Raw genomic sequence first — 26,016 nt, forward strand, 5'->3', positions numbered from 1 at the left:
TTTAAGGATGAATTTATTTGTTGATCTTGACATACAGTAGGAGAGATGGAAGTGGAAAGTGTAGGAGATGAAAGAACATATGACCCCAATATGGAAGGAAGATTTGAAGGTTCTAACTTAGATGGATAAGGACCAAGGATAGATTTTTAGAGTGAGCAACATGACCATGGGCATAAATAGACTCATGAGTAGAATTGATAGGAGTGACACCTTTGATAGAATCATTTGAAGCTTGAGCATAGTTTTGAAGGGGATATGGAGAAGTAGAACATGAGGGGATGCTTTGATCTTGACAACAAGGTTTGGATAGCATATGAAGAGAAATTTTCTCATAATTTTTAGTAAGCTCAATGGAAATAGTGGAAGTTATGTCTTTATCATACTTAGGAGGTGGATAAGACAAAGGATATGGAAGAATGACCTCTTGAAGGAGATGAAAGGGTTCTTGACCTTGATCTTTCTTGAAATTTATAGTTTTATCATTTTGAGAGACCTCTTGAGGACATGGAAAAATATGAGGTTTCTATGATAGGATCTTAAAGAGGTAATGGGAGATTAGTTGAAGTTGGCATAGTAAGCATAGCATCACATGAAAGTTGAGGATATTTAGGCTTAGTAGCATGGAATATATTTGCAGCAAAGTGAAGATTATCTTGAGTTTTTTTTATAGGTAACCCTTGAGGATATCCATAGTTTGTGTAGAAATAATTATAATATCTATTTGGAGGAGGAATTTTGGAAATATTTGAAGTTTTGAGAGTTCATTGAGTGGTGGAAGAAGTAGGGGTGTCATGGAGACCATCACTAGACATAGATTCATCAACATGACCTTTCTCAAGAGAAGTATCCTCATCATATGAGTCATTAGAGGTATCAATAATCCCATCATCAATAATATCTTGGATTTTATGCTTCATCTAAATTTAATTTGAAGTACTATGCTCATTACATCAATGATGAGCACAATAGATATCTAAGAATGCATTTCCATATGAGCTATACTTAGCCAATGTGATGAGCTTAGTGGAAATATTTTTTTCCAAAATTTCATCATAGGAATATTTCAAGGGATTAAAAGCTATCTCAAAAGTATTCCTAGGCTCTTTTTGTTTCTTCTCAAGTGCATAGCATGCATCTATGTCTTTATTATTTTGGTCAAAGATAGGCTTGTCGTGAAAGTTTGGAATATGATCCAAGGAGGTTTTACTTGATAGCTCTCTAAAGAAGTATTTAGATCTAGTAGATGAAGATAATTGATGTCTTGGACTAGAATATGTATACCTTGAAGAAGATGACCCATGTATATGTAAAGGCCTTAAGGGGTATTCATTTAAGAATGAAATTTTCTCCTCTAACCTTTTCTCAAGTTTAGACTTCATTTCTATCATGCTCTTAGAGAGATGAATGTAAGAAATATCATTTGTCTCTTCTAGTTATTTGTATTGAGCATAAAGATCTTGAAACTCTCTAATGGCCTGGAGGATATCATGATCATCTAGATTTGGTTTAATTTTGGTAGCACAAGGTTTGAATTCCATAGTGGTAGATAGATAATCAAGCATGAAGGAGACTAGGGGAAGCTAATAAGGTGACACAAGATAACTTGATGTCCAAAATAGAGAGGTAGAGTATTCACTTGTCAAATAGAGGTAGCAATGAATGAGTGACTTATCAAGAAAAGTGTCTAAGAATATTATGACACTAGTGACTCAAGTAAAGAGCTAGGTAAGAAGCCCAAATAGCCAAGTAGATAGATAAGGAAAAAAAGTGAAAAAATCTTCCAATCAAGGAGTGTAGTCAATAGATCAAGGTAACCTTTAGCAAAAGAGGGTCCTAGAAAGAGGACATATATGAAGAAGGTGGGAAAGACCAAAAGATAGTTTAAGAATTTTCAAGCACTAGAGACATAGAAAATCAAAGTCAAATGATGAAACTCCCCTAGTAAGAAACCCAAGAAAGATGTTTAAACTTACTGTTTTGACTTGGTTGACATAGTTGATAGCATAGAAAGTTCAATTTTCAAAAGTAAGATGTGACACATGGAGTAGTCTTAAAACAATCAAGCAAGGTAAAAAGTAACCTTTCATGATTCAAGCATATGTGAGGTCTCAAAATAAATTCGTAGAACTATCATCATGTATTTTTTCAAAATACTTCCATGGGTCTAGCACACTTGAGAAAACATCAAGTAATATCTACCTAAAGGACATAGTACTTTACTCAAAAACTTGGCCCATGCTTGATGCCTCTTTACCTCACACCAAGTGGTTATGCATAGGAGATATTGATTTTTTCATGGAGATTCCATTAGCATAACCAATGGGACACAATTGGTGAGTATAAAATCTTGGGGTGATCCAGGTGATCCATTAGGATCGGTCCTTGCACCAAGATGTTGAATGGAAAAATAAGGTAGTTTCTATCCTAGGTTCTAAGTAAGGGTTTTTATTCATAGCACTCCTCTTGCTCCCAATACATGAAACCTTATCATATGATAAGTAATAGACCTTGCAGCCACAAGAGTACCTTAAGCATTCTCAACTATTGATTTTCCCATGGTCACAATCCCACAAGTACTTCCACTAGATGAAGACAAGTACTATGTCTACCAAGGTCTTGTGTCTTTGATAGCCTTGAGTTTATAGTGGATTGAAAGAGTCAAATTCTCCTTTTCCCACTTGGGTCATTCCTCTTGATCTCTCAAGAGAAGGCCCACTAAAGGATTATAAACTACACAAAATAGATCAAATTTTGGAGGTCAAGATTTTTGATTCACCTCAAGGGTGAAGAACACACTCTCCTATTCTAATTGTTTCCCCCAAATACACCAAGAAGCTCAATTAACCAACTTACTTTCAAAATTCAAAGGTGGGTCAAGATTCCCGATTAACTACAAGGGTGAAGAGTATACTTTCCTATCACCAAGAGATCCCAATTGAAATTTTTATGTACCTATGAAATATAAAAAATTTTAATATTTCCACACATGCAAATAAGGGAAATAAAGCACACTTGTTTGTTTGTTTGTTTGTTTTCTTTTAGGGAGACCTACAAACAACCATTAGTAGCCTTTTTGCATTTGAATCTTTGACATGCATTATTTTGTTTTGTTTTGACAAGAAAATGTGAAACCCTTACAAAACAATAAGGTTAGGGAATCAAAATTAAGTATGACCTGCAACAAAAAGTGGTTAGTTTCCACAAAAGTCCAAGTTTCTTCCCAATCAAGTGTATGCAAAAAAATGCAAACTAATCACAAATGCTCTCATTTTTAAATTTTTCCTTTTGACCTAGTTTAAAAGATTGGACTTGTTTGCTATGATTTTTGATCCAAAAAAAAAATGCAAAGAAGAGACCACTACTAAAAACTAGAGAGATTTCTAAAAATGTAAGAAATTTAGCCATATCTTTTCATTTGAGCCCTAGGGACTCATTATCCCAAAAAAAACCATTTTTTCAAATTGAGATATTGAGCCCTAATATGACCTCTAAATTCAAAATACAAAGAAAATAACTTATAAAATGTAAAGACCTTTCCAAAAATGTAAATTTTTTTTTGAAAAATGCACTGATTTGCACCCAAAATGATATTTTATGAAAAGAAAAAGAAAACTTTATAACAGATGCAAATAAAATCATAACACTTTGAAAATTGGACTAAGACATTTAGCATACATCCCCAACTTGCAAAAATAACTTTAGATCCAAACTCTAAATGGTTTAAGAGATCTGATTAACTCTTTAGAACCCTAAGGTTTTGGCCTTTAAACAAATATATACAAGGGTTAGCCTAAATACCAAAGTGATAAACTTGAAAAATCACTTGATTAGATCCAATATGTTTATATAAAAATTTAGACATGAAAATGCAACTAAAGTACTAGCAAGAAAATGGAGCTAAAAACTTGGTTCTAGCGCCACAGTGGGCACCAAAACTGTATGTACAAAAAGTGGCATGCTTCTATAAACCATTATTCTTGAGAATACCCATGAAAGAGGGCATCTCAAGAGCTGGCTTATAGATCTCTATATATGATATGCAAAGGATGTGAGATGGTGGTTCCCAAATGAACCAAACTATGTTACCCTTGCAAGGTGCACCATAGAATGAGAGATTCAAAGATGGGAGCAAGAATACTAGCATAAAGAGAAATAGATGATAGAGATCATGAGGGAAGATGCATGTTATCAATGGTGGAGTTTGAAAGTAGGATTGATCCATGTACACAATCATTTCCACAAATCATGATGAAGAGTTGAATTTTGTCACCCATGTGGGAAAAATGTCTTTTCTTTGATTTTTAAATAAGGTAAATGCTTTTGTGTATGCAACTTAGGATAAGATATAAATGGGGAATTTTATTTAATAAAAGGGGGACATGTTATTTTAATTAAATATGAACTGAGGATAAAGTGGTTAAACTATATGATAAAATCAAATAAATGGATTTTTGGAGATTTGATCAAGGATATGCATTGGATAAATTATGTAAAAATGCTAGAAAGAGGGTTCATAGTCTAGATAATCATTTTTGGATGATTACATGATGAAAAATCAACACTCAATTTTTGTGCCTCTTTTGCTCCATTAGCATCCATGCCTGCTAAGACTAACTCTTTTTGAGTCACAATTATATATTATTTAGGTGTACCACTTTCCTTAGTCTTAGATTGTACAAAGACTTCTACACTTAGTCTTGTCTTTGGTTTGTCCTACTTCTAGCCTTGTAGCTAAATCATTGTATTAATTATTTTATTTGTCTCCTTATTTCCCTCTATAAGAAGTCCAAAGACTAGTGCTTGTATCTCACCACTAGTAGAATTATCTACTTGTCCATTTTTCTCATCAATCCAACCCTATGTGGTCTAACGAGCCTTAGTAGGCTCTTTACCTTCTTCTCTTCAATTGCTGATCTACTATGTTCATCAACATCTATGAAAAATTCTTCTATTGCATTCATTTCAATTGTTCATTGAAGTTAATACTAATAACAGGTATTTTAATAATGGATACAGTTACTTGCTACTCCATTTCTTGCTCTCCAATCTTAAGATGTTCTTCAATTTATGCTAATATTAGATTGGATGTATTAATCAAAGTGTCTTTGATAGATCTTGGAGCTCGGTCTCCTTTCTCTAGCTTGGCAAACACTATCTTTTTTGGCTTGGTAGATACTAGAGTCACCTCAAGAGTTTCATCCTCAATGGTGACTACCTCTATTTGTTTTTCCTTGTATTGATCCATCTTCCTATAGTCTACAAACTATTTACCATCATTACATAGATCCTCTATATTATCCAACTCTGTATTATAATCTTCTTTTTCTTCTTCCTCTATAGATGGTGCCAACAATCCAAATTCTTTCTTCCACAACAACATGCTTTCTTGAGCTATTTCTTCAATTTTGTTTCTCATAATTTTTTATTCTCTTGTCTTGGGTACAAATTTCTTTTCATAATCTCTTACGACTATAGACATGTGAGTCTTCACTAAATCTAGCATTTTTTGGGCTAGAGTTGTTTCCCTTATTTGTGTCTTAGTAGACAATACCCATTTCCATTTATAATCTATCTTACTATACAACTCCTTTAGAAGTACTTTACCTAACTCAATGGGAGTATACTTGAAATTTATCATCATATCCAAATTTTCTTGTTCTACTTTTTCCTAATATCCTTTATTTAAAGTATTATATATGTTTAAATCCATAAAGGCCTACTGAACTTTGAATATTTTCACATACCTTGTTCTATATATTGAGGAGTCTACCTAGCCACAATCTAAAATTTTCTCAGATTATATGATTTTTTTCTTTCTCCTTCATTTCCCTCTTTATCATCGAGCTTTACAATCGTCTTCCCCCATAGCCTCTTCTTTTGACCTTTGTCAGTCTCTTCAGATTCTAGTTTTCTTTTCTTAGGAGACTTGCCCTTAACTGGCCTGGTCATCTTCACAACTCTTTTTTTGGGCTCAAAAAGGATAGGAGATGTTTCCTTTGATCCTTGTCTAGTGAATCTTCTTTGCATGGAGGAGGGTGGAGTAACTACTTTCTTCAAATTCCTCTTGAACTTAGGATCAACAATTACTATATTTTTATCTTTTGGTGCATGAGGCTTGGAAACCACCAATTCCTTACCCTTTGATTCATCTTCTTCATCATCACTCTCTTGGTTTTCCCCTTTACCTTCTATAATTTGTAGGGGTGCCCCACCAAGTTTTCTTTCTAAATTTTCCATCATTTTCTTTCTTTTATGATCCCTCTTTGGAACCTTTGTCTTCATTAACATCTTGACCTTTGCACTTTCATATGTGCCAAATATCTTGGTATTCTTATCAATTTGTTTTGACAGTGAAGCTATCACTTTTTTAGACACTTCATCAACATTGACTTCATAATGCATCACTCTTAACTATGCAACCCTTATTATAACTGCTTGAGCATAGATGTAGTCAATGTCCACCATAAAACATATATGATCATAATAATTGTTAATATCTAAGGAATTCTCCTCCTATTCTTCATCTTCCTATTGAATTTAGCAAAATAATCATCCAAAATTATTTGAAAATTCTCACCTAATTGCTCAATGTAACCATTAATCTTCTCAGTTACAAGCCTGGTCTTGTCCCATACTACTTCACTAATGGTAGGAAATGAATTTTGTACATAAAAAGAATATGAAAAAAAAAGTGATATAAACTTACATTAGGTATTATTTACTTTTCTTATGGCTCCTAGGTTCTCTACTAGTCAAATCAACTACAACTTGAAAACATCATAGTTGTGGTCCTTCTTGGCAATTTTGTAACCCAAATAAACAACTAAGTAGAGTATACTATTGACTCAGCTTGAGTGATAGAATTTATGAGAAATTACCTTGAATGAAAACTCTATAAAAATATCATAAATACCATCAATTAGCATCCTTTTTCCATTCCATTTAGCCTTTGCAAGTTCCTCAATTACATTCTTGGCCAAACATCACACACTCTCTACTCATTCTAGGGTATGGTAACCACTAACTTGATGGATGATGAATTTTTTCATCTTAACTAGCCTATTTTCTTGTCATAACTTCATATAATGTATCCTACTAAAAAATATTTTGATTCAGTGAACCTTGAAGGCTTTTGGAAAGGCTAGGGTATGGGTAAGCCCTTTCTTGGAAACTATCTTGTTTTCATCCTTCAGAACTCTATTTTTACACAGCTTGTCGTAAGCACTCAATATAAATAAATCCAATTTCTCCTATCTTGCACATGTAACAAGATCACATGTCATGTACCATAATAACATGTGGAGGGATAGATGACGATGTGCTAGATGCATCTTCAGTCATTGTGATCTTAGGATGACACTTGAACTTCAATGAGAGGCATGCATCATTTTGCTTATAATTTGTGCATTACTATCCTTTAATGCCTCCTTTCATGATCCACATTCAAAAGATTCTATTTTGAACTAGGGTTTTCAAACTTTTAAAAAAAATCATGAAGCAACCAAACTCAGTTCAAATAAACTTTGCAAACTTATAAGATTTCACCAATGACACACACAAGATCTTTGCACAAATTACTCTAAATCACTTAGGAATCAATTTGCAATCTCTAAATCATTAGGTAAATGGAAATGTTAATAAAAAATTCACTATATACCCTCAAATATTAAAAATTCAATTGCATTCAATATTCCATACATATAGTAGGTATATTCAAAATATGTGATAATTATCTAGACATCTATAAGACAATTTGGCATTCATACTTCATTCACTAACTCAGTCATGACACCAACTTGGTCACTACAATATATCAATTCTTAATCACACCTCAATTCACACAAGAGCTCAATCAATATAGTGTCTAGATCACTATAGATATCAATACTAATACATGGCATCAACTATGCTTCAACTCAGTATATGTGCACTTTTCTGTAAGGTCCCATCCAAGCGTCCTTGTTCAAGTTTGACTAAAGTGCATTTCTTTGGCTTATGGAAAAGTGTGATTTTCTTGTTTGGTGGAACATAAAGGGCCCACAAAAAATTGATGGTGACATACCATTTATTATGTCTCTAGCCTGTTGTTTATTTTACTATTTGTTTTTGAATCACACAATAATATATTTTATATTTATAGGCTCCTATTATCAATGGACTTAATGGGTCAAAATTCTTGGAATATGCTTCTTATTATTTTATTACTTTGTAATTGGGAGTGGGATATTTTCCACTTCCCAAACAAATTCCAGAGAGTTAATAGTCTCTTCTAGCCTTCAGTTTTCATCTTACCATTGTGTTTCCTTTTAGATTTTTTTTCTCTAGTATTTGTTTGATTTATTTTCTCCATCAACGATGATGTTGTGAATGGTATTAATAGGAGGGTATTTTAATGTTTCAAAGAAATATCTAAATCAATGAATCCATCAAGAATCTCTTAACCTATAAAATGCAATTAAAACATGATCAAACATGAACCTAATAAACTGGCTTTTTTCTATTATAATGGAATTTTAATAGACTTTTCTTATTGCACTAAGTCATGAAGAAATTTCCTTAATATATCATGTTTTATGTATGCTCATACAATTATAAATTGCTAAATGTTGGAAAGATCACTTACATGAGTAGGAATTGATAGATAAAGAAAAGAAAAGAAAAAACAAACAAACAAACATTGGTGACTTCCAGGAGGAAGTCAAAGACTAGTGGAGGAGAATATAAGGTCCCATCCAAGTAAGGACTAGAATGATTATTAATTTGTCTACAATATAATTTGATTAGTAGTAAATATTAATTTTTTCATTAGAAGAACATTATATGACTTATGCAACAATATGATTAGGGAGAATCCTTATGTGACTTGCTATGATTAGTATTGTTTAGATAAGATTGACTTATCATTTGTAACCATCTAAATATTAGGTACAAATGTGTATGTGATACTTTGCATAGTATAATTCTACTTATTTAATTAATGTGCAAAGTTAGGCTCAACTTATGATCAACTGTGGATTTTGTTCAATAAATAGAAATGGTTAGACCTCTTTACATATGATAAAATAGTTTAGATAGTTTATGAGACTGGTAGCATTAGAACTAATTCACACTATGATGGAATGTCTAATTTATGTTAACATCTTGATTAGCTAATGTGAGTTACCTTGTGGATAAATACCTTATATTATTCATCTTATCTCATTATGATAATTAGATAGTTTTAGTAATTGAAATTATGACCAATTGAATTGAATAGATATTGTGTTGTGGTAAATACATTCTACATAAGGTGACTGTGAAAATGGAAATCAAATTTGGGTTATGTGATTATTGTTTTGAAGTAAATTATGTATCATTTAATTCAAAATAAAGAAGTACGAAAATGAATAGAATATAGATAACACAATGAATACTAGTGATACTCGTTATGTTATTTTAAGAGATGTTATGATTTGAATCCTATAATTAGTGAGAGTAAGTACTTATGCTTGATGAATTTGATTAATGTATGTGTAAGGTGTAAGGTGTTTTGATACATATGCTATGAATTATTAATGTGGTTATTATTCTTGAAAAGTTTGTAATTAGAGCAATTAAATTAGAAAGAATGATACTTATTTCTAAATGAATTTCATATGCAAATGATTCTGAAGAAATGATGCTAGAATATGATATTGATCTAATGGGTTGATCTATGGTTAATTTAGGGATATGTATTAATGTTTACAGTCTTATATTTATATGTTTGAGTTACTAATGTTAAATTTGAATTTTTGCAGTAGATGATTATGAAGGCCTAATCAGATGATTATGAAGACCTTCGAGAAAACTATGCCAACTCTTGTACAAGAATCAAAGTTGACCTCAATGCAAACTTTTTGTAAAATCGGATATGAACTAAAGTTGGACTTTAGAGGAGTTTAAATGGATCCTAGAGTCTATTCTAGGTTAAAATAACCTAACCCACTTATACTACCTAAGGTTGGGGGTTAGTTGAGGGTCAAATAATGGTTAAAATTCACATTATGACACCTCAAAAGGGCCCCAGTTCAAATGTGACGAAAATGAATAGTGGGAAACAATAGGTTATGACACGTTGATAAGAGAGCCATGTGCCTTTATTAAAAAGGGAGGAAGACTTTGGAGGAGGGACTTTTCACCATTTTTGGAGATAAAAAGGGGAAGATATATGCAGAATAGGAGAGAAGAAGAGGAGAAGAGAATGACAGAAATATGGAGAGGAAGAAGGAGATGGGGGATGAGAAGGAATGATTCTTGGTTGAAGATGAAGATCCATCTAAAGGGAGAGCTCTTGAAAAGATAAGTAACTTATATGCATTTAGAGTAGTTCTTACTTATTGAGATGAAATATTGTTAGAAATTTTATTACATAATGTTTTAGAGAGGACTCTTAGGATTGCATCCATGATCTCTTGTTGAAATGAGTTCTCTTGCCCGGGGTTATGACTAGGGCACAAGCAGCCTCATGATGCCATTATGGTAGGGTGGAAAAGGGCACTTGTATGAATGGTTTTGATAATTATTGTTGTAATCTTGCAAATGAATATGAATGAAAATTTAGATCTTAAGTTTTTGATAGTATATTTAAACTTGTGTATGAGAGAAGAAGTTGTGATAAAGATTATAGAAATGATGCTATTGTTATTTGAGATATTGTAGATCTGTTCTAAAAGCTATTGTTATTTATGGTAGTATTAGTTAAGAGGAATTATTTTGGATGTTAAATTTGTGAGTTATTTCATTAGAAACAAGTGGCTAATGCTCAAGATCATGTTATCAAAATGCCTATTGTGGATCTAAATATTGAATCTAAATCTTGATAGTTATTTGATAAATTTAAATGAGTTTTTGGTAGAAAAAAATGGGCATGGCATTTTCTCAATTCACATTTTATAACTTTCCTAATGCATCTTATCTCATGTGGATATGGACTTCACCTCTAATATGTTATGAAATGATGTATGATAACTCATTTGAAGTATAGTCTCTCACATACCTTCCTTTCTTAATTTGAGGTAGTGTGATCACCTGATCCATTGCATTGGGTGATCACAACATCACTAGTTCCACTATTGTTTCCTTCATCCTTCTTTCTCCATGTTTGATTCAATTCATTTCTTTCCTATTCTACATAAAAAATTTCTTTTCATTTATTATGTTCATTTCTAGGTGCAGGTGTTTGGATTATGTGGTTCATTCTCACATGTCCAATCTTGTGACAATTATAACAAGCTAAACTTTTATTCATCCAACCCTTAGATTTGCCTCTAAAATTTGTCTTGATACAATTTTCTGCAATATGACCATATTCACCATAGTAATGACAATTTTATCGTGTGTTGTAATCCAAAATTTAAGAGTTACCTTGTTTAGGTGCATTTCCTCACTTCTTGCTTGTCAAATTAGGTTTTTCCTTTCATCTACATTCTTGAGCTCTATGACCACACTTCTGACAATTGTAGTAATAACCTTCAAATTTATGTGAAACTAGTGTATTGTTGGCTTTGAATCTATACTCATGTACTTGATGTCCTTACTTCTTGTAATTAAAATAGCTACCAATAAATTTAGGCTTAGGGTTTTTGTTACTAGTTTTTCTTCTCTAGATGTTTGATGTATGACCTAGTTTCCCATAATGATAAAATGTAAGTTTTTTATTCCTTTTCTTTGCATTCTTCTATTATCTATTCCTCGATGACTCTCCTTCTTTGGTAGATGATTGGTACTTGGCATAGCCTAGAATAGATGTGTCGTGGGGTCTTCTTTGTGATCTCATTAGTTCTTCATAGTATCTCACAACTTTTTTGGCTTGTTCAACCTTTTAGTGAAAACATTTTCATATCTCAACTCATTCTTCCAACAATCATTCTTAGATTTCTTATTTTCAATATTTACATCTTTTCTATTCAATTCTTGATGTTCAATTGAGCATATCAAATTGCTTATCTATGAGTTATTGCACATCAGATGTTATCTCATTAAGTCTTGTGGCCATTTGTCTCTTATATTCCTCAACTCTCTTTTTATATTTAGTCACTCCACATAATGCTACTAATTTAATTCCATGCTCTCTTTTTAGTCCTTTTATCTTATCATTTAGTATATTGTTTCTTTCTAATAGATCTACTATTGCTACATCACTTTCTCTTGAATTTCCATCAAGTATTCCTTTAGTGTCTTATACTTGATATTGTGTTTTATTTTTTGGATTTCTAATTCCTTCCTTCTCTTCAAGAATATATTCAATTCCTCTCTTGTTGCTTCAAGCTTCTATAGTGCAAGTTTTATATCTAGTTTCTAGTTTTCAATGATCTTTCCAAACTTATAAGCCTCCATCTCAAATATTGTAACTCTCAAGGGATTACACTTCTTGCTAAGATGCAAGAGCTCTAATACTAATTTTTGGAAATGTATTGGGAAAGTGTTAAATTGAGAGGGGAGTTGAATCAAGATCTATAAAAATTTAACCTTCTAATCTTATCAAACTAATAGCTTTCACTAATAACCCTTATCTCATCAATATCTCAATTCAAATAAAAATGTATTGAAATGATGTATTAGATCAAGTCTATTGATCACAACCATAAATATGAAAGTAAATGATCAATACATAACACAAAGATTTGGTAACCTAGAACAATCCTCCAAGGTGAAGGTAAAACTAGAGTGGGGATGACACCCAAAAATCTTCATTATTGCAACAATAAAGTTTGCTTGCTATAGCTACAATATTGATCACTTCTTATGATCAACCTGTATGCCTAAAATGTGGGCACACTACTATGGGTCATTATATCCAAGATTTTTCAAAAGTGAGGTCTCGAATGGCAACTCATAGCTCTCTATTCATGGAGTGCAAGGGTTTGCAATAGAGGCCCTCAGTTTGACCTAGTTCATGCCCATGCAAGTACACCATGAAATGAGAGATTCAAAGAGGAAAAGAAAGAGTGCTAGTCTCCATGATCATCAAATATTTATGAAAATGAAGATGCAAGATAATCTAAATGATAAAAATGCAAAACAAAGCAAGATCTAATCTATGAAAGAAAATATGACTCTAAACTAATATGCAAATGCAATGATAAAAGCCCATGATGAAAGCCATGGGTGCAAGAGAGAATGAGACAAGAAGATAGAAGTTCTCCACAAAAGCTTTAGCATTCAAAACTCCTTCAAATTTTGCTCTCCAATCCTGCAGCATAACAATAGCATAATCATGGGTATCCAAAATGAGGAGAGGGCTCTCCCTTATAAAGAAGATTGGATGATCTAGATTGAGAGGAAAAAGATTTAATCAAGGGTGGAGAAATAATGATCCATGTCAAATAAGGATCCACCAATAAGAAAAGAGGAGTGGTTGAGAAGAAAGTGGAAATATAAGTCCCACTTAGAAATATGTGCATTTAAGTGTAGAGAAATTAAATAAAAGAATTTATTTTATTTCCTTTTTCATCAAAAAAAGATATTTAAGTGGGATTTTCATTTAATTAAAAGGGAGCAAGTTCTTTTAATTAAATAGGAGATATTTACTTAAATTAAAAGAGGGGTTTTTCTCTTAATTAATTAAATGTGGATGAATTATTTAATTAAAAGAGAGGTTTTCTTTTAATTAAATGGGGACTTATTTTATTTAATTAAAAGGGAGATTTTCTTTTAATTAAATAAGGCTTAGGATAAAATTATCAACCTTAGAAAAATAGAATAATTGAATTTGATCAAAGAAATTGATTTAAATTGATTTAATAAAATATTACACACCATTGATTCAGGAAATTTGATAAATTGATAAATTGAATAATGGGGGCCCATAGTCTAGGTGACCATTTTAGGGTGCATAAATTTGCCCCTCTTTGACTAATGTGTGATAGATTTGGGAACACATGTAGTCAAAGAAAGAAATTGAAGTGTGAAGTTGATTTGGAATCACAAAACAACCCAAATGTGTGGTCGAATCAGGAACACATCAGGACAAAGAATACAAATAAATTTTGACTTGAAAAAGTCAAGGATAAAATTGATAAAACTGAATCAAAGATTGAATTTGATAATTACTACTCTCTCATGATTGAAATCGAAATGAGATAGAGGAGAAACAACAAATTGATAAATTTGATCAAATCGAACAAAAGATAAGGTTCTTGATGTAAGATGAAAGATATAATAATCATAGAACCAAGGTAGATCATCAAGCATGAAATATGATGCCCCAAAGGTGAATTAGAGAAAAAGAAGTGGGGTAAAAGAAAATGGATGATAGAATTTTGGAAGATATGGAAAGAAATAGAAAGAAGAAAAAGAAAATTTTCCATAAGAAATAGAATGCTTCAAAATCAATCAACTATTTAAGATAGAAAATTTTGATTGAGATCACAAAAGAAGATAAGGAAATGAAGATCAAAACATGACCATATTTGATTAAAAGTCTACAAGAAAGATGAAGGGAGAACCCTCTCAAACTCATAATGCAGCCTAAAAATGCAAACTAACATGAAGTCTAATAATGCAAGCTACATGAAAATGCAAAGGTGTACTTGCAAAAGAGCAACTATAACATAGGATTTTTGTGCTCATCATTCATTAGAGAATGTAAAATAAATTATTTTCATCATTGGGCCATTATTAACAGACATCGAAAAATCACACAATCATCACTAGTCACAAGTGCAACGATGAAGATATGAATGTAATTGATATAAGATTGGAATGTGGAAAGATTCTAACATAAGCATCAAAGACATAAAGCTCAAGATGACTTCGATGTTAGCTTACCCAATTTAATGTAGCAAAACCATGCTTGCATCAAGGCATAGATGCCAAGATGACCATAAGAACGGTTGTGCAAAAACAATCAAGGATGATGCCTCAAATCTCCTAAGTGTTTCAAGGGGACAACAAGAGACACTCTAGAGTTTCAAGACCACACCCGCAAGAAAAAAACAAATAAAAACATGTCCCATGCCCCAAGTCCTCTAGTGATGCATCATGGAGAGACTTATCAGACAAGGACACTCAACAAAAAAAAAAAATAGTTAGCACACAAAGAAAAAATCATGACATAAGTCAAGCATTAAGTGTCGCATTTAAATTTAAGTGTGTTAATTGATACTGAGTTCTGAGGATAAGGATCAAATGCTTGTAGGAAGGGAAGATCACATGATGATACTGGGTAAGACCAAACCAATAAGTGTTGAAAAACACTTGATGTCAACGGTTGTATTGAAAAATACAATTGAGGTGGTGTTGAAAAACACTATTTGTGAGGTGTCCTAAAGACTAACACATCCAAGAGACCAAAGCTAACATAGTTATGCCCCCTAGACAAAGACCAATTCCAAACCAAGGCAACAAGGACAAGGCATGATGGAGAAAGGCTAAGTGTCAAGGACATGCGCTAAGAAATAGGGGTGTCCAGGTTTTCACCACTTGGATTTTTTTATTTTTTATTTTTTTCAGGACTTTTTATATTTTTTTTGTATTTTTTGCTTCCAAGGTGCCTATTTCCAGGTTTTCACCAAGGCATTTTTTCTATTTTTTCTTTTTTTTTTGAACTTTTGAATTTTTCATTTTTATTTTTTTGGAATATATTATTTTTTCATATTTTTTTAGCACATTTTTTAATTTTTAGAATTTTCACAATATATCATTTTTTTGGATTTTTTGAAATATATCATTTTTTGGTATTTTTTCAAGATCAATAAATATGTACAAAGATATACAATGCCCCCAGATAGAATGGGCATCAACCTCTCAAGCAAGATCACATCATGTAGTCCCAATGTTTAGCAAGGTAGAGGACATGACGAAATAGCAAGCTAGTTGATATGATGGATAAGTAAGGAGTGTATGAAGCAAGTGAAAGTGATCTTCAAGGACTAACTCCTCAAGAGTACCCACGCTAGGGAAAAATTGTCATGTAAAGAACATTTGGACAAGAAATGAAAGGCCAATATAGGGTAATTCAAGAAAGCATAATATAAAAGTGGGAAAGATGCAATCCAAAGTAGTAGACATGTCAAGAGACTTCATAGCATCATATTTTACTCTATTTTATTAAATCAAGACCAAAGGGGTAAATGGGAAAAGGATAGAGAAAGACTAGAATAAATGGAGGAAAATAGATATAAAGGCTAAACATGAAAGGAGTGAAAACAAGATCATCATAAGATAGCTCATAAGATAGCCAAATGTTTGTGTATAGGTGAACATTGTCAAGATCAAAGAGAGAAGATAGAATGGATGAAGATGTAGAAGAACTATGCATGATGCTTGATTTCTAGGTTTTCATCATGGTAATTATCCAAGGCACCACAAGGGAGTGGTTTTCACAATAGGAAAAATTTATTTCTCTTTACTTTTGCTACCAAGGTGCCTAATTACCAAGTTTTCACCAAGGCACATTTTCAATTTTTTCATTTTTTTCTTTCTTCTTTTTTTTCTTAAATTTTTTTTCAATTTTTTTCAATTTTTTTTTGAAGTTTTTTGGAAGAATTCAAGCTTTATAGACAATGCTTCTTCAGAGTTTAAACCATGACATGAAAAGGAGTTGAAATGGTATGCTCAAAGATGTTGATAGGGAAAGGAAGATGGAACACAAAAATGGAGGATATGGTTTTATGCAAGTGAGGGAGACTAGAAGAAGGAAATGAAGGCAAGATCAACGTCAACACACACCTTGAAGGGTGGAAAGAGGATAGAGAAAACATGCATGAAGTAATATGTGAAGGAATATGGTGAGTGGATAGAAGAGGTTGTAGTTTAGGCACATGGAATGGAAGAATGTGTTTGGGAGAAGATGAAGCGGAATCCTTTGGAAGTTTGAATGTCAACTTTAATTGTTGTTCAACATTAGACTCTCTCAAGAGAGACTTTGGAATCCATGTAGCCATAGGTCTCTTTTCATTTGTTTTTGATGATTTGGAGATAATTCTTCAATGATGGATTTTGGAACCCATACTTGTCTTATAATTATTTTCTTAGATATCTCTTTTGACTTTATGCCCCCATGTCGATTAGAGGAGACATGGTGGTCTTATTTTTTATATGGATTCTTGAATTGCTTCTTTTTATTGTATTGAAAATTCAAGTTACTTCCAAAAGACTTGGGACTTGTGGAAGAAGAAGGATGATATGACTGGTTTAGGTGAGTGGGTGGATGAAAAGGATTCAAGGATATGCATCTATGTTGATCTTGAGGAAAGATAGGAGCGGAAGGGACATAAGGACCCAAGATGGATGATGAATTGGGAGAGTTGAGAGGGGAAAGTGAAGGGACATAAGGACCCAAGATGGAAGGAAGACATGAAGCATTTAGTATTGATGGGGGAGGTCCAAGGATGGATGTGGAAGATGCAAAAGGGTAATCAATAAGTTCATCAACATCTATATCACAATCAAGGACATCAGCATCTTTAGAGTGAGCATTAGGATTTTCAATAGGATCATGAATATCTTGAATAGGAGAAACTTCTTTGATAGGAGTACTTAAAGCTTGAGAAGACTTAGGAAGAGTAGAAAGTGGAAGCGAACATGGAGTGGTAGAACAAGAAGATGGAAGACTTTGATCTTGACAAAGATCTTTGGGTAACATAAGCATATAATTGTTCTTTTGATTTTCTGCAGGCTCAACATTAGAAGTAACAACATCATTTTTAATAACCTTAATGGAAGTATCATCTTTGGAAGGAGAAAGTGTACTAAGGTCATTTTTATTGTCAATAAGCTCAGTAGTACAAGCAGTATCTTGATCTTGCTTAGGAGAAGACTTAAGACATGGTAGACTAAATGAGAAAGGGCGTAAGGGATCAAAAGAACCATGAAATGTATTAGAGACATCGTGAAAATAATTGGATGACATTGAGGGTTCTTGATGTTGATCTCTCTTTATATTCTTTTCTTTATCATTTTTAGAGTCCTCTTGACATGAAGCCACTGCTAAGGAGAAGGAAGCATGTTGGAATTGTATGGAAGACTTTGGAATAGATGATGAAGGACTAGCTAAAGTAGGCATTATAGTGCATGAAGGCTTAGGATCTTTAGGTTTAGAATTATTAGAAGTATTTGTAGCCAAGTTAAAGTTATCTTGAGTTTCTTTAACAGGTAGCCCTTGAGGATAACTATAAGGAACTGCATGAAAAGCATTAGGATCTTTGTTGGATGAAGGATTGGTAGAAGATTTGAGAGACTCAGAATATTTAGGGGATGTATGGATAGTGGAGGAAGTAGAAGATGGAAGGGGAGCATCATAAGAAAAATGTTCAACATTAACATGATCTTTCTCAAGAGTGTAATCTTTATTTTTCGCATGAGGTTTTTGAGAAGAGAAACTCTTATCCCATTGATGTTGTATTTCAGCACAAAAAAATTCTTTCTCTTCATCAAAAAATGTAGATTTATCATTTAGGCATTGTTCACAAAATTTATCAATGTTGTTTTCAAGATTCAAGTCATATGGATTCCCATCAGTATCTTTCTATGACTCATCCCCTTTAAGCATAAACATAGGACTGGAAGGACTTTTAGGATGCGTAGGAATATAATAGTCATCATCATCATAATCATGGTCACTATAGGCATTATAGATAGGCATATCACAAGAGTTTTCATGTTGTTCATTATGGTCTATCTCAATAAGAGGAATAAGACTCTTGATAGAAGTAGAAGGAGAATGATATCATGAAGAAGAGGTAGGTGAAGACCTACACAAATGATATTTAGGAGAATCATGGTAAGACTTGGAATATGAAGAATGTGAATGATATTTAGAATCATGATAAGACTTAGAAGATGAAGATTGTGGATGATATTTAGAAGAATCATGATAAGCCTTAGAAGATGAAGAATTTGAATGATATTTAGAAGAATTATCATAAGACTTAGAAAATGAAGAATGTGAATGATATTTAGAAGAATCATGATAAACCTTAGAAGATGAAGAATGTGAAGGATATTTAGAATAATCATGATAAGATTTGGAAGATGAGGAATATTTAGAAGAAGGATATTGTGATTTGATCTTGCACATGATCCTAGCAAACGTGTCTGATTTATCCATTTTTTAAATCATTTTTGTTACAATGTTAGCATCCATGTATCTATTGGAGCGACAACAATTTTCAAATTCAGCAAGAAGGTCAAGATCATCATCTCTGAAGTGAGGGTCCCTAAGAAGATATTCAAGATCCATGGTTCTAGAAGAAGAAGAATAATAAAGCATGGAAGAAGAGAAAGAATGAATAGAAGAATGTAGACTATATGATAATAGAAGGAAAAGAATCAAGAAGACATGAAGAAGAGGAAGAATGGAAATGGAAGACTAGAAAGACATGAAAGATGAAGAAGAAAGAAGACCAAGAGTCATTTTGGGAAATTTGATACCATTTGAGTTCATTTGAATGTTGAGCAACATATAATAGCACTTGTAACCAACATGAAAGAAAAGGTACTAGTTGATAGGATAACCCTAAGAAACGTTGGTACCAAACTAGGATAGTAAAAGCACTAACTTGTCCAAAAGAGAAATAATAAGATAAAATATTGCAATAGGTGTAAACCAACACTACCACAGAGGTGTCCACAACTTTGGGTGAATACCCTAGCACATATGGACTAGGAGGATGATTTATCCAAATTATAAATAATTAAAATTGATTTTTTATGAAAGTGGATGGACAAGAAATTACTAAGACTCTCCAGGCTTAATATCAAAGAAGCCAAGGTATATCTTTCTCAACAAGGATAGTCTCTAACTCACCAACTGAAAACAAGGTCTCTTGTGAAATCAATGATTACTAATTCAAGAGGTCAAAGCATAATAACCCAAGGTGCAAGTAGGCTTCTAACAATGGGGGAAAGTAGCCTAATCTGAATTGGATCAACCTAGGGCAACAAAGAAGTTTGATCATAAAGTCTTGAATCAAGAACTCAAATTTTGTTCATTTTAAATTTCCAACTAGATGTATCAATAGATTTTTAATCATGAACCAAGCATGCAAGATAGCAGTCAGGGATTTCAAAAAAATGTCTTCAAACAATGAGCAAGGGACAAAGCAACCTTACACATGAACAAGAATAGTGTCATAGTATCAATCTAATCTTGTGTATGTTCTCAAAATGTTTTCCAATCACATACATAGTCCTAGAAAAGAAAATTTGGCAGCACTATGGTTCTTAGTCATGTTCAACTCTACAACTTTTGCAATCTAGAGTAAGCAAAATCCAATCCCGACACACCAGGGTTTTGACATATTTGGAGAATTTAATCAATCATAGATATTGAGGAGATTTGATAGTCCAACAAAAGACTACACCTATGAGGATTTCCCCCACAAGGAAATTTATATAGTGGTTGCTACTACCATGTCAAAAATGGCTATTACCACTTAAGGTACCATCCACATGCTTGACCCAATAAAGGAAATGTCCACTCTAGTTTAACCCTCTCTAATCAAGGAAGACTCACAAAGTTGTACCACATGAGGACTTGGTTTGGATTCAAGGGTTCCAAGTTTCTGATGTGCCCAAAAGGGAACAGAGCATACTCCTCTAGCCTCTTCACCTTACCCAAACATAGCAAACAAGATTCTTTGACACACTAAAATGTAGGCACACTACTATGGGTCATTATATCCAAGATTTCTCAAAAGCAAGGTCTTGAATGGCAACTCATAGCTCTCTATTCATGGAGTGCAAGGGTTTGCAATGGAGGCCCTCAGTTTGACCTAGTTCATGCCCATGCAAGTACACCATGAAATGAGGGGTATTCCATGTTAAGAGCTACACAACTTATATAGTCTACCTTGAATAAAGGATTTAACACTTACAAAAAAGTAAGAATTATATTGAGAGATTTATATAGGCCTATTAGGGCCACTCTTTTAAGTGATTTACCCTAACTCATGTTGCTAAAATATGTATTAGTGCCTAATCCTTTGGTTAGCACTGTAATGCTTAGTTACTGATCTCCTCTTTCCACTATCTGATTCTTCTTTGATTAGATTAAAAAAAATTCACTTTACTACTATATTTGATCACTCTTCCTTGTATCACCTTCAAAATTTTCTTCAAGCATCGAAACTTTTATTTTCATGCATACACTCTAACCATACTAAAAATAGGGTTTATATCCTCCTTATATAACTAACTAGAGAAGGTTCCAGATCAAGATAAATAATCTAGATTTCTCTCTTTTTTTGCTTAAAGCTTCTATTTTTATGATTCATTAAACACCTTGCATAATGATTAATGATCTATCTCAAAATGCATAATAAACTCCTTAAATTACTCCTCAATCATTAAAACATGCAATAAGTCACCCAAAAATTGTTTACCTTAGTGTTTGTGCAATTCCAAACAAATATGTTAAAAATAGTTCACTTGGCACATGAAAACTCTGATGTTGGGCCACGAACAATCTTCATGTTGTCCCTTGGGTTCTAAATGATTGACATTCTCTATATAACTTGGCATAAACTAAATTAGTGTTGCTTGTCACAAACTGACTTCTGTCTTACTCGCAATGTATAGGAGCACTAAGTGATCATAGAATTACTTTGCAATAACAATTGCTTGGCCTTAATTAAAATATGAAAAATTATAAATGAATTGCTTGGGCTTACAAGGATGGCTTAATAACAATGATTACTAAACAACTCTACCCAATAAATGACTAAGTGTTTGACACTAATAGACAACAAGATATAGGGATCAAGAGAATGTTTTGAGAAACCTATAACATTTTTTAGTAAATTCCTCCAAGTTGCAAAATTAAAATATGGTATATATGAAAAGAAAGCATACACTCTAATGAAAGAAGTCAAGGATTCTAGGTGCCATCTATGGGGAGCAATAGTAATAGCCTTTGTCCCTAGTTTTGTTGTCAAAGAAATTTTCTAAAGATGCAGGTGGATAAATAGGATCTGAGAATTTAATATTGATGTTTAGATTACTAAACTTACTAGGGGTCAAGGCCTAGAAATATTAATGGCCAAAAAAAACCTAGATGACAATCAAATAAATTTGGGGGATGATGACCATAGGTCATATATATTTGATATGGATTCTTGTGATTGGTATAAGGATGTCATTCACTACTTGCAGTACATGTGTTCTCCTCCCCATGTTGAATGATAATGAAAAGAGAGAATTAAAACTTCAAACCATCAAATATATTATTGTTGATGGAAATTTGTGGTGGAGAAACACAAAAGGTGTGCTATTGAAATGTGTAGATCAAGGTGATTCAACTAGGATATTGGATGAAATGCATATTGGTGTATGTGGGGTTCATTACAAGAAAAAATCACATCTCACAAGGTAATAGGGTCTAGATTTTGGTGGCCTACTATGTTTAGATATTCTCATTAGCTTGTAAGAATTTGTAACCCTTGAAAAAGGTTTAAAGGAAAGTTAAAGTTATTAAGGAATCTACCTTTGAAACTAGTAGAAGTGTAGGAACCTTTTCAACAATGGAGAATAGACTTCATAAATAAGATTACTAATATGGTCACTCTTTGATATTAGTAGCCACACATTATTTCACAAAATGGGTCAAAGTTATCCTCACTAGAAGGTCATTCAATAGAGTGGTGAATGGTTTCCTTCTAAATAATATCATTACCAAGTTTGGATGCCCAAAGAAAATTGTAACAAATAATGCTAAATTTCTTAGATTTGAATATGTATAACCTTGTGATAAATATGGAATAACCAAATCTACATCATCCCCATACCATCCTCAAGGGAATGGACAAGAAGAATCTAGTAACAATTTAGCATTATGAAGATTATCAAGAGAATCTTGGATGAAAAAAAGAAAGCATGAGATTCTAGATTGCCTCTAGCTCTATGTGCAAATAGAGTGATAGTCAAGAAATCCATTAGCCTATCATCTTTTGATCTAGTTTATGGGATTCATATGAGATTGTCTTAAAAAAAATTGATTGGGATGTATAAACCTATCCAAAAATATGATGATGATATAACTGATGATATGCAAGAAAGATTGAATGACCTCATTGGATTGGATGAGAAAAGAAGGAAGAATTAGTTATAAATGCCAAGTTAAAATTACACATGAAATAGATGTTTGACAGAAAGAGCACAAGCATGAAATCTAAAGTTGATGATCTAGTAGTATTATGGAATGCTAGAATGGAAGATAAGGGTACATAGAAAGTTTGACCCTGTCTAGCTAGGATCCTATATGATTCATAATAAATGGGGTCAAAATTCATTTCTTATCAAAAAAACTCTCTAGTAATATTCTTGAACTGTCAAGTCATGGATAGTTCATGAAGAGGTTCTTTTGTTAAGAGGTATTATGTTTTCCATAGACAATAGTTAAGACTCTAAATTTGTAAATCATGTGTATAATTATTTTTACCTTGTAAATGGATCTACCCTAGTGTATAGGCTTTCCTAGTGCTCTCTTAATATTTTTAAACATGTGGTCTTCTTCCTCCAATGATTATGAATTCTTACATGGACATAATTTATCTATCATCCCCAGATAGAGCTGTTGTTAGCCCTTTCTTCAAGGATGCAAAAAAAATAAAAAAAATGCTAAGTCTATTTCATTTGATTGTCTAGAACTAGTCATTAGTTCATAACCCTACTTTGGAACATTTTTCTAAGTATTAGTAAAAGCATAAAGAAAAAAAATGTCATTCCCTGTTATCTTTTCAAGTTATCTTTTATGACTTAAAATAATGGTTTATTTATTATAAAAAGAGGGGACTTTATTTTTTCCTAGTGAAATAACTTATTATTTTAATCCTTGGCCTTTTCTTAAGTGTTATTTCCTAAGGTTGCATGTGGGCCTTTTTCATGTAGGGGGTTGTTATGTTTTTTCTAGGTGAGTATGTACCTAAAGTTGGGTCACAAGAGTATATTGAAAGCTATATAAAATGAATTACCTTCATTCACTTATATTTTCTAGAGTTTATTTTGTTTTCCTTGACCATGTGGCTTTATGTCATTCAATGAAATATGTCTTAGCAAGTGGGTGGACCTAACACAATACATTGTTTTTGGGTTGTTAGATTAGGGGAGATTTGACGATGGTCACCTTTTTGTTATAAAAATTTGCATATAGTTTACTCGACCTAACAACACAACTAAAAGACACGTGCCCTAGGGCCTTGTCTAACTATGGTCAAATTTGGTCAGATTAAAAAAGATCTAATGGTGGTTTCTTTGTCATAGTGGAGAGTTTTGTCCCGATCTCACTAATCAAAGTGATGTCTTACAATTAAAAGGAAATGTAATACCCAAAGCCCTGGTTGAGCTTGAAAAACTCTTTGACAAGCAAGATACTTTCTTGGCCTAAGACTTACCACCTAAAGAAGATCCAAGTGTTGATTATGAAAAGGTTAATTTGGGAGATAAACATAATCCCAAAATTATCAATTTGGGAACCTATTGTGAAGAAGGTGAGAAAGCAAGATTCATCAAGCTTCTTATAGAATATATAGATGTCTTTTTCCTAGTCTTATGAAGACTTAAATACTTTTCAAAATGGCCAATTTAAGCATCACATCACTCTAAAAATAGGTACTCCTCATTTTAGGAAAAAGTTAAGAACATATAATCCAAAGGTTTCTAATGCAATTTTCAAAGAAATAGATAAAATGTATAAAGCTTGCATCATCTTTCCTATTCATCATTCTCCTTGGGTGGCCAACATAGTACTAGTAAGAAAAAAGAATGGAGAAATAAGGATTTGTGTTGACTTTCAAAACCTTAATCAAGAAAGCCTACAAGATAATTTTGCTCTACCTATAATGGATCAAATTCTTCAAACAATTGCTGGTTCAAAAATGATGTCCTTTTTAGATGGTTTTAATAGCTATAATTAGATAGAAGTTGCATTTACAACACAAAACTGCATTTAAAACACCCTGGGGTGCTTTTTACTGTAAAAGGATGCCTTTCAGCTTAATAAATGTAGGTGCCACCTTTCAGTGAGCCATGAATTCAACCTTTGTTCATTTTCTGGATAGATGTATCATAGTGTATCTTGATGACATGACATTATTTTCTAGAAGGTGAAAGAAACACCTGAAAGATAAGAGGAAAGTACTCAAAAAATGTAGGGAACATGGAATTTCATTAAACCCTAAGAAATCAATTTTTTTTGTGATTGAAGAAAAATTACTTGGGCACATGGTTTCAAAAGAAGGAATCAAAATTGATCTAGAGAGAGTAAAATCTATTCAGCAATTGTGTCTCCTTGTAAATTGCAATGGTGTTAAATCCTTCTTTGGGCAGATCAATTTTCTAAGGAAATTTGTACCTAATTTTGTAGAGACTATCAAACCAATGGCCAAGTTGCTCAGTGAGAAGAAAAACTTAAAATGGGATGAACCAACATCTAAAGCATTCAAAGAGGTAAAATAAGCTATTGCTAAGCTCCAACATTTTTTTCATCCTAGTTTCAAAAAAGATTTTATAATGTATTGCTATGCATCAAAACATACCATGTCAGGAATATTGCTTCAAAATAATGACAAAGGAGAAGAGATTCCTATCTCTTTTATGAGTGTCCCATTGAAGAAACATGAAATAAATTACTTCTTGTTTGAAAAACAAGCCTTTGCTATTGTGAAAGTAGTAAAATATTTTCAATACTATATTTTGCATTCACATTCTTTAGTTTATGTACCATCCACTATAGTCAAGAGTATCCTCACATAGCAAGATATGGTAGTCAATAGTTGAGCAACTTGGATAGCCAAAGTGCAAGAATTTGACTTGGATATTCGGCCAACTAAATTGGTTTGAGGGTAGGGGTTGTGTAAACTTATTGCAGAAGGAGAAAAAGAAGAACCATACACCAATTATTTGTTTGTTGGCTTGAAAGATGAGTGGTTCTGTGACATAGCTTATTTCTTGACATATGGGAGATGCCCTAATAATTTAAAAGGAAAGGATTGAAGGAGTCTTCAACTCAAAGCAACCAAGTTTGTGATTATTGATGATATCTTGTACAAAAGTAGC

Source organism: Cupressus sempervirens, chromosome 4, assembly GCF_028749045.1.
Source record: "Cupressus sempervirens isolate cs-2001-9-10 chromosome 4, ASM2874904v1, whole genome shotgun sequence".
Classification (NCBI taxonomy): domain Eukaryota; kingdom Viridiplantae; phylum Streptophyta; class Pinopsida; order Cupressales; family Cupressaceae; genus Cupressus; species Cupressus sempervirens.